Below are 11,173 nucleotides of genomic sequence, written 5' to 3'. Positions count from 1 at the left end.
TTAGCCCCTTATTCAGATAACAGTATGGCCTATAGGCCCATTTCAAAATACATGCAACATCAATAAACATATGCAAGCCCATTTGGGGAGACTACTCAACCCACCAACCACTACACTCCACCCGTACCAGCCATACACTCCATGTGGGGAATAGCTCAACCCACCCAAATTTAACACTCCACAGTTGCAAGATTTCTTTCGATTAACAATAAATTGAGGCAAAGCCTCCAGTATGTGGACAAGCCACTTTCAGTACTTCCTCCGTCAATATCCCAATCCCATGCATCAGATAATAACAACATGGCATGCAGTAAATAACAATAGTCAAACATGCATTTAGGTCAATTTAACCCTAGGGGTATTTCGGTAATTTATCTCCTAGGGGTAAAACTGTAAATTTTCCACTTTTAAAGGTATTTCAGTAATTTATCTATTTTAGGGTTTTTCATGCATATTCCTACCTTTCACGTACTAACAGAATCACTACTGAGGGTTCTTACCGAATTGGGCCCGTTGGCCCATCATTCCAATTTTGGCCCATTAAGCCCAAAAATATCGAGGCACAGAAATCATGCACTTGCGGTCAAACATTGCAGCTTACCAAAAACATTAATCGATTTACCTCACGAGTATTCGCACACTCGCAAATCTACAAAATACCGGTTTCGGCATTTCAGCTTTTCGACTTTTGCCGATCCAGACTAAGAAAGAGGGTGTTAGTTACACACCTGTTTGCGACGATATGCTGACGAGATCCACACACGAACCGCCTACAATTGGATTACTAACACGTTAATCTAACTATTCAAATACGAACTACGTATTAACCCCTTACAATATTCGACCAACCACACCTACAGATCATAGTAAGCTTATAAGAAAACAATAAGCAACTCATTAACAAATTTTTGTCAATGTTTACCACATAATCATAATTTCACTGCAAGCTGTCTTCCTGAGCAATTGTCACTAAATCATTTATAACTGGAGCTACGAAACTCCAAATCAAGTGCCGTTAATTTTCCTTGAAAATAGACTCATATATCTTATATCCATAAAATTTTCAGAATTTTTGGTTTATCCAATAAATACCAGATATTTCTCAAAGTTTCCCATGTTTCACTGTTTGACTAATCTGACCACTCTTCATTACGAATCAAATTTCTCATTCTACAGAATTCAAAATATGTTCTTGTTTATTTCATTAGAAACTAGACTCAATAAGCTTTAATTACATAATTTATTCAGCTTCTAATTATTCTCCCACAATTTATGGTGATTTTCTAAAGTCACATTACTGCTGCTGTCCCAAGCAGATTTATTACCAAATCACTCTTTCACACATACCTTGCATGCATGTTATTTAAACATGTATATCACCAATCAATCATCACATATATATGATTTTACTTAAGTATAATCTCCATTTCATCATTTTAAAGCACAACATGTTAGCTGATTTTTCCCTTTAACATCTAAGGCACATGCATGCTCATTTGTTTGGCTCAATTTCACCTATCTTCCATTTTTCATCAAAAGAACATGAAACAACAACTATTTCCTTCATTTTAATTCATGACTAAATGCTCACAACACAACTAAAAATCAAAATATACTTCAAGAGTTAAGGTAGAATCAAGAAGAACTCATGAACCTCAAAATAGAAGCAAGGTACCAAGAACTTACCGTCAATTTTCCTCCTCCTAATGACCAAATACTCAAGAGCTTTCTCCTCTCCTTTCTCTTCTCTAACTTTCAGCTATGATGAACAAAGATGGACAAAACTTTGTTCTTTTCACCCCTTTTTCTTTTAATAAAACTTCATATTTCATCCATTTAATTCTTTAATACAAAAGACATGGAATTCTTATCATGAAACATTTACCTAACCCATTATCATGAAACATTTACCTAACCTATTATCATGGAACATTTACCTAGCCTATTATCAATTTGTATCAATTTGTACCATAAATTATGGATATCAAGTGCACATTTTGTCTACAACAACATGATGGCTGGCCACTTCATGTAAAATGGGAGGTTTGTCATGCAAATCCTCCTATTTTGCACTCCTATTTATTTGACCACTTCAATTTAGCCTATAGCATTTTCAAACATTTTCACATTGGTTCTATTTCATAATTTCACCCCCTTTTTGTTATGGAACAAAAATTAACTAAAATTACCGGGTTCTATCTTAAGCTTGGGCTTTCTAGAGGCCCACTAACATAATTAAACCTATGCCAACATTCACAGGATTCCCGAAAATTGGGGCGTTACATAAATAATGTGGGATTCCTTCCTCTTTTAACTAACAACATGAGACTAAATGCTACACTATATTTTATAAGATTTTTACAAAACAATTTCTATTTTTTATATTTTGTTAATTCTCATATTATAAAATTATCTTTTGAGATATTTAATCTTGTTGCATTTTAGAATTGTTAACATATACAAAAGAACTATTAAAAAAGAGAACAAATTGCACATATGAAACTTGTACATGCAATAATCTTCTATTCAACTTTAAATGTTTGAAGTTAATATCAATGCAATTCTAATTTTTAAAATAATTTTCCATTATTTAAATTTAGAAGTTATACTTTTAATTTTTTAATTTTAATTTTAATTTTATATTATGAATGTTTGATTAATAAATAAATGGTGAGTATTTGGCACTCAAATAGTATTTTTTGTAATTTTAAAAAATTGATATATCTTTTTAAATATTTACTTATTTTTAATATTTTACTATACTAATTAATTTTTTAATTCTAATTTTAATTTAATTTTCATCACCTAATGAATGCTGATAAATTTATTTTAGATGTATTTTGACTAGATAGATAATTTATTTAAACATAATATATAATTATGTTAAATAAGTTTTTTATAGAAATATATAATATACATAAAATATAATAATTATTTTTCATATTTTTATATCTAGATTAAATTACATTAGTAGTCACTTAACTATGATTTTTAGCTATCGAATTATAAAAACTTACAAAATGATCACTCAACTATTAGTAATTTTTAAATATTTATTTTTAATATTTTACCATACTTATTTTATATTTCATAATTTTTTACTTATAGAGTTTAAAATTTTTATTTATGATGTAACAAATGTTAACTTTTGTAAAAAAATTAAACTTTAAGTAAAAAAATATAAAATATAGTGTAGCTTTTAATCTCATGTTGTTAGTTAAAAAAGGAAGGAATCCCACATTGTTTAGGAACAACCTGCAAACCTATTCATGAGTCTATATATACACATATCTCATATCCCACATTGCTTAAGAAAATAAGGGAAATGAAACTTTGAGTCTATATAAAGATCTTTATAAGTTTTGTTTCCGTATTAATTGGTGCTACATTAAAAAAAGTGGTGTTATCACTTTGAGTCTTTTTTTAAGGTTTATTCTTGTAAATTTTCAAAAAAATTGGTCTATCTTTATAATATTTTAAAAAAATGACCTTTTTTTGAAAATTTAAACTCAGGCTAAAACGTGTCATTGAGGGAGCTTTTTTGCCACATCAGCAAAGTGCGTCCACAAGGGCGCGATTTGAGTTGACATGGCAAAAATGCTCCCCCAGGGAAGCGCTTTGCTGGTATATCCCCTGAAATTGCGCTCATGTGGACGCGTTTTCGTAGAATTCGGTCCTTTTCGGTAAATAATCAAAAAGTTGACCCATTTTTGTAAATAAATTTTGAAATGGGCTTTTTCTGGTAAAATGGCCAATAATTTAATCTAATATTTTTTAAAATCAATTCAATTATAAAATTATTAAAATACTTTTATAAACAAATTAAATTATATTTTTAAGAGTAAATTGTTTTAAATAATAATCATAATAAAATTTAAAATTTAATCATAAGATATGAAACTGAAACCTTATGCCTAATAAATACTTACCTTTATCATTATAAATAACACATCAATCGATTTAAAAATATCAAATTATAACAGATTAATCAAATTTATAAAAATGTAAAGTATAAGGATCTTTTATTAAATTTGACCAATTAAAATTTATTGATTATAGAATCAGAAACTAGGCAATTACCAAAGACAGTGTTGATAGGGTTCATGGCGACTTGATTTTTAGCAGCGTCACCGATTAAATGCTCGGAATCGGTGAAAGCTAGGTAAGACGGCGTCGTTCTGTTTCCTTGGTTGTTGGCGATGATTTTGACTAGGTCATGTTGCCACACTCCGACACAGGAGTATGTCCGATAGCTGGTCCTTCCCCTTTTGCAGCCATTGATATTGATTACTGTGAACAATCAAAGAAATCAGACGGTCGTGGAATTACCCTCTTTTTTTTTTTTTGAATGGAGGGAGAGAGTTAGAAAGAGAAGAGAGAATTTATACACATGATTGTCTGATTTGGTCTATTATTTATGTAAATTGCATAATTAGTCATCTAATTTTCATAAGTTTTCATTTCGATCACTGAAAATAAAACATTTTCAAATATGGTACCGCCATTAGATAGTTTTTCTAGTAACTCATCGTAAATAGTTTTCTTGTTTTGATTGCTCGACAATTATTGGGCTAATAAAAATGTTATTGTACACTTATTTTAATTATTCAACTTTAGTAAATTTTTCATTTTAGTTATTCATTTTATCTTTTAAATTCTTTTATTTTTTCTTTGTAATAAATAATTTTAATTTTTTCGATAAAGGAAAACATGAGTTTTGACGGGGAATTATTGAATTTTTATAAGAAAAATTAGAGTTTTGCAAGGAAATATCATTTTATCTTTTTAATTTCAATTTTTCTCTTTGTTTAGAATTAATTTTAAGTTTTTTAGCCAAAAGGAAAAATAAATAAACATGTATTTTACTAGAAAAACCATTTTTCTCAAAAAATAGTTCTTTTAGAATTAATTTTAATTTCTTTTTCATAAAAAAGAAAACATAGGTTTTACTGAGGATTACTAAGTTTTTATAGGAAAACACTTGTGCTTTCACAAGGAGAAACTTGAGTTTTTACAATGAATTATCTGGATTTTTATACGAAATTGAGTTATAGTTTCAACTCCACAATTGGGAAATTTAATTTCTTATAAAACCCAAGTTTTTCCTTTTTTGGAAAAATTAAAATAATAAAAATTTACTAAAGTTGAGTGATTAAGATGAGTGTATAGTAATATTGCCGTTAGCCAAGTTAATAGCAAGTGACTAAAATGAAAAACTATCTAACAACGGTGTTATATTTGTATATTTTTTTTAGTGACCAAATTGAAAATTTATGAAAATTAAATGAATTATTGTGTAATTTACTCTTATTATTTTTATAACTTCTTTTTTATTTTATCAAATAGATTAATTTCATCATATGTCTCCAAATTACACTTCAGATTTTATATTAGTCTTAAAATTCTCTAAAACATTTTAATTGGATCATTAAATATCAATATCATGTTAATCTAGTTATTTTGTTAACTTAATCCTTAACTTGGATGTTTAAATTTTGTTCAGGTATGATGAGAAGTGTATTTAAAACACGTCGATCAAATTTAAATATTTATGTATGTATAACATGAATAGCTTAGATCTCCGATTTTAAAAAATAATATTCTAAATTTTAATAATTTTATTTTTAGGATTAATGTATAGTTTGCCCTCTGAACTTATCTAAAAATGCTTAGTTGGTACCTAAATTTTTTTTGACCTAGTTGGCATTTGAACTTGTATTCTGTTACGCACTTTGATACCTTCGCACTAAACAATTAGTTTGTATTGATGTGGCAATGATAGCCAATCATATGATGACACATGATATCCTCTTATTAAAAATTTTAAAAAAATCTTTACAAATATATAAATTAATAATGGGTAAACTACGCCCAAGGTCAATAAACTATTCATAAGTTTATGTTTTGATCACTCAACTTCATAAAGTTACAAAATAGTCACTGAACTATTCGAAAGTTTTTACTAAAGTCACTAGGCTATTAATTTTTTAAAAAAAAGTTCAATTAGCAAGCTTGAGCCAACGATTAGATAATTAGTATTGTGGATTAGTACTCATTGACTGAAGGTGCTCATGGGCTAGACCAAGCTCATGCAAGGTATCTAGATCAAAATTTCAAACTTGGGCCTGGTCCGACCTGAAAAAATGGGCTTACTTTTTTGCCCAAGCTCCACTCAATTTAAGAAAAGTTTTCATGTAGCACCCTAAACCCGACCCAGACGTTATGGCCGGATCCGACATGCCACATCGAAGCGTTCAAAACATTTTATATTGTTGATCCAGAAAAAACCTACTTAGTGTTTTAAAAGATAATTTCATTATAGGTTAAAATGAATGGAAGCTGTGCACCAGATAGGAAACCGGAAAAGAGGAGGTGAGTCTATCGGACTACTTAAGTACCAAGCTCCCTTCGGATCCAATCCTAGACATGCACACCGCCATTGCCACACCTTAACGTCATGTATATTTCTAGGAAACCGATTTGATTAAGTCATTTTTAGGAAAAGTGATTAAATTTGGAAAATACTTTCATTGCGGAAGCTTTGCTTGTTGTCGTGTTATTTTGAAATCAATTGTTGTTTTTTTTGAAAACGCGCCCTAAAGCTATCCAATTTCAACAGTTAAAATAAGTAATACCTATCTTAGTAATACATATTAAAACCATAAAAAATAATTAAGCGGCCTTATTACATTTAAAAACCCAAATCTCAACGTAAATAATAGGATGTCCAGTTCACCAGAAGAAAACCAAACTTTCGAATGGGTGGCCACTCGAATTCCCTCACGACTCCAAGCCCACTATGGTTGGGGATTTCTGCGTGGATGAAAATAAAAGGGTGAGTTTGGGAAAACTCGTGTGTAAAGAAAACCCATTCAAAGCCCAAGTCACTCAAGCCTATTGGGCCTAAGCCCATTCAGTAATGAGTGGTCTTGGACCGAGCCCTTTCAGATTACAATAAACCGGGCCTTAGCCCTTATTCAGATAATAATGATGGCCCATAGGCCCATTTTAAAATACATGCAACATCAATAACATATGCAAGCCCATTTGGGAGACTACTCAACCCACCAACCACTACACTCCACCCGTACCAACCATACACTCCATGTGGGGAATAGCTTAACCCACCCAAATTTAACACTCCACAATTGCGACCTTATCGCTCGATTAACGATGAAATTGAGGCAAAGCCTCTAATGCGTGGACAAGCCACTTTCAGTACTTCCTCCGTCAATATCCCAATCCCATGCATCGATAATAACAACATGGCATGCGATAAATAACAACGATCAAACATGCATTTAGGTCAATTTAACCCTAGGGGTATTTGGTAATTTATCTACTAGAGGTAAAACTGTAAATTTTCCACTTTTAAAGGTATTTCAGTAATTTATCTATTTTAGGGTTTTTCATGCACATTCCTACTTTTCACGTACTAACGAATCACGTATCGAGGTTCTTACCGAATTGGGCCGTTATTGGCCCATCATTCCAATTTTGGCCCATTAAGCCCAAAAATATCGAGGGCACAGAAATCATGCACTTTGCAGTCCAAATTTTGCAGCTTACCAAAAACATTAATCGATTTACCTCACGAGCATTCGCACACTCGCAAATCTACAAAATACCGGTTTTCGGCATTTCGGCTTTTCGACTTTTGCCGATCTAGACTAAGAAAGAGGGTGTTAGTTACACACCTGTTTGCGACGATATGCTGACGAGATCCACACACGAACCGCCTACAATTGGATTACTAACACGTTAATCTAACTATTCAAATACAAACTACGTATTAACCCCTTACAATATTCGGCCAACCACACCTACAGATCATAGTAAGCTTATAAGAAATCAATAAGCAACTCATTAACAAATTTTTGTCAATGTTTACCACATAATCATAATTTCACTGCAAGCTGTCTTCCTGAGCAACAGTCACTAAATCATTTATAACTGGAGCTATGAAACTCCAAATCAAGTTTCGTTAATTTTCCCTTAATATAGACTCATATATCTTCTATCCATAAAATTTTCAGAATTTTTGGTCTGGCCAATCAATACCAGATTTTTCTTAAAGTTTCCCATGTTTCACTGTTTGACTAATCTGACCACTCTTCATTACGAATCAAATTTCTCATTGTCTCGTTTATTTCATTTGAAACTAGACTCATTAAGCTTTAATTACATAATTTATTCACCTTCTAAGTCATCTCTCACAATTTATGGTGATTTTCCAAAGTCACATTACTGCTGCTGTCCCAAGCAGATTATTACCAAATCACTCTTTCACACATAACTTGCATGCATGTTATTTAAACATGTATATCACCAATCAATCATCACATATCTATGAGTTTACTTAAGTATAGTCTCTATTTCATCATTTTAAAGCACAACATGTTAGCCGATTTTTCCCCTTAGCATCTAAGGCACATGCATGCTCATTTGTTTGGCTCAACTTCACCTATCTTCCATTTTTCATCAAAAGAACATGAAACAACAACCATTTCCTTCATTTTAATTCATGACCAAATGCTCACAACACAACCAAAAACCAAAATATGCTTCAAGAGTTAAGGTAGAATCAAGAATAACTCATGAACATCAAGATAGAAGCAAACTACCATGAACTTACCTTCAATTTTCTTCCCCAAGTGACCGAACATTCAAGAGCTTTCTCCTCTCCTTTCTCTTCTCTAACTTTAGGCTATGATGAACAAAGATGGACAAAACTTTGTTCTTTTCACCCCTTTTTCTTTTAATAAAATTTCATATTTCATCCATTTAATTATTTAATACAAAAGACATGAAATGTCCATCATGGAACATTTACCTAAACCATTATCATGGAACATTTACCTAACCCATTATCATGGAATATTTACCTAATCCATTATCATGGAACATTTACCTAACGCGTTATCAATTTGTATCAATTTGTACCATAAATTATGGATATCAAGTGCTCATATTGTCTACAACAACATGATGGCTGGCCACTTCATGTAAAATGGGAGGTTTGTCATGCAAATCCTCCTCTTTTGCACTCCTATTTATTTGGCCACTTCAATTTAGCCTATAGCATTTTCAAACATTTTCACATAGGTTCTATTTCATAATTTCACCGCCTTTTTCTTATGGAAAAAAAATTAACTAAAATTGTCGGGTTCTATCTTAAGCTTGGCTTTCTAGAGGATAGTTTTCAACATTATATAAAAAAGAATAAATATAATCAAAATATATAACGTGAACATTATTTATATAAAGTAAAAAAACAGAAATTAATGTTTTTAGGCAAGATTTTTCCTCTAATTAAGGACAAAGATTAGTTAAAAGGTAGCATCATATTCATTCCACCAAAGAATTTAAGTGAAACAGCTCTTGTCGAAATGATTCCTTCTTATTAAATTTTATGAATCAAACATGTTTTGTTTCTAGGCTTTCATTATTTAGGATTAGGAAACAATCTCCTATTTTATTTATTTATTTATTTATTTAATTTTTTTGGATTTAACTATATAGGGAAAAAGTTAATAAAAAATTATGAATCTATTTGAAATTTGCTTAATTTTTAAAAATATTTTTATTATTTTTAAATTTTTATAAAGTATATGTGGATTATCATGTGAGTTGTCACGTTAGTGCTGATAAAATTTTATAGGGCTAGTCAACTTTTCCGACTAAAAAAAAGTGATTTGACTATTTTTCAAAGTTGAGGGCTGAAATGATAAAAAATAATTAGGGTCAAAAGTAACAAAAAGAGTAAATGTTAGAGACTAAATTTATCATGCCACACATATATAAAGAAGAATTTACTTATATTAGTGTAAAACAAGGTAGAATCCGGTTCATTACTTTTTCGTCTATTAATATCCAGAACATTGATCATTATCATTTAAATGTGTATGATCCAACCATTAAATGAGAAAGTGAACTTTTAAATGGCAATTAAACATATATTTTAAATGGCAATCATTCATTGATACCTTCCTTTCATTTTGCAATTTCTGTAGTATATATCCTATGTCTTGAATTTTCATTAGCATGAGTTCTTCTTGAGTGTATTTGTTAGCCTTACTCCTATACAAATAAAGAATTCGAAAAATAAGAAAAGAAGACCAAATAAGCTTTCTACTTTTGCAAGCCTGAATAGAAAATAGTATAAACAAGAAAGCTGTATTTTACTCAGGTTTATGAACTCCATCCGCAGTTCTCGTTTTTATCATCTGAAAGTAAAATTCATCTGGGTTTCTGAATGCAGCTTTCTCCTTAAGTTTCTGTAGAGCAAATCAACAAAAAGAGCACAAAAAAGAGGAAGAAATTAATGAGCACACACTATAATATAAACAGCAAGAAATTGAATGCACTAAACAAATAAACTTGCTCGTAACATTTCTTCCTTCTTGTAGAATGCTTTCGCACGGACGTCATAATCCTTGTGGTTCTCAAGAAGCCCAAATTTTTTCCTCGATGACCTAAAATATAACCAAGTATTGAACAGCACCAAAGCAAATGCATAATAAGGAAAAGCCATGTAGAATGCATGGCTATAATAAATGGAAAAAAAAAAAAAAGAGAGCTGAGACTCACGGTTGAGCTCGTTCCTTGTGAGCACGTCTACTAATAGTATTCCTTAATGATGACATGTTTAAGGTAAGATAATGCAAGCAACCCCTGAACTTCACACTTCACGGTTCACGGTGGTTCACGCTTGACGCTTAACTCTTACAACCTAAGTTGCCCTTGAACTTCACGCTTTAGAGTTACAACTTAAGTTACGAATGAAGAGCTAGGGTGGGAAAGAGCTAGGGTTTGGTATCTGCAAAAAGAGATAGGCCTGGGAGGAACCGATTGTTTTTAATTGGGCTTGGGTTAATTTATTAAAGGGTTAACTACACTCAAGTCACTAAACTATTAGTAACTTTACATTTTCATGACTTAACTTTAAAAAGTTACAAAATTGTTATTGAACTATTGGAAAATTTTCATTTAAGTCAAGAGCTAATTAAGTTTTTTTCAAAAGTTTGGCTAGCAAGCTCAGGTTGATTTGATGGTCAGTGTTGGAGATCAAAAAAGAAAGTTGTCTAGATTTTCGTTTGCAGATCCATGATGTTCACGAGAAAGGGAAGGAAGGAGACTTTTCGATTAGTATAGGTGGCGCGAACAAATAAGG

The sequence above is a fragment of the Gossypium arboreum genome, chromosome 12 (genome assembly GCF_025698485.1).
Source record: "Gossypium arboreum isolate Shixiya-1 chromosome 12, ASM2569848v2, whole genome shotgun sequence".
Lineage (NCBI taxonomy): Eukaryota > Viridiplantae > Streptophyta > Magnoliopsida > Malvales > Malvaceae > Gossypium > Gossypium arboreum.
Note: the sequence above shows the minus strand (reverse complement) of the source record.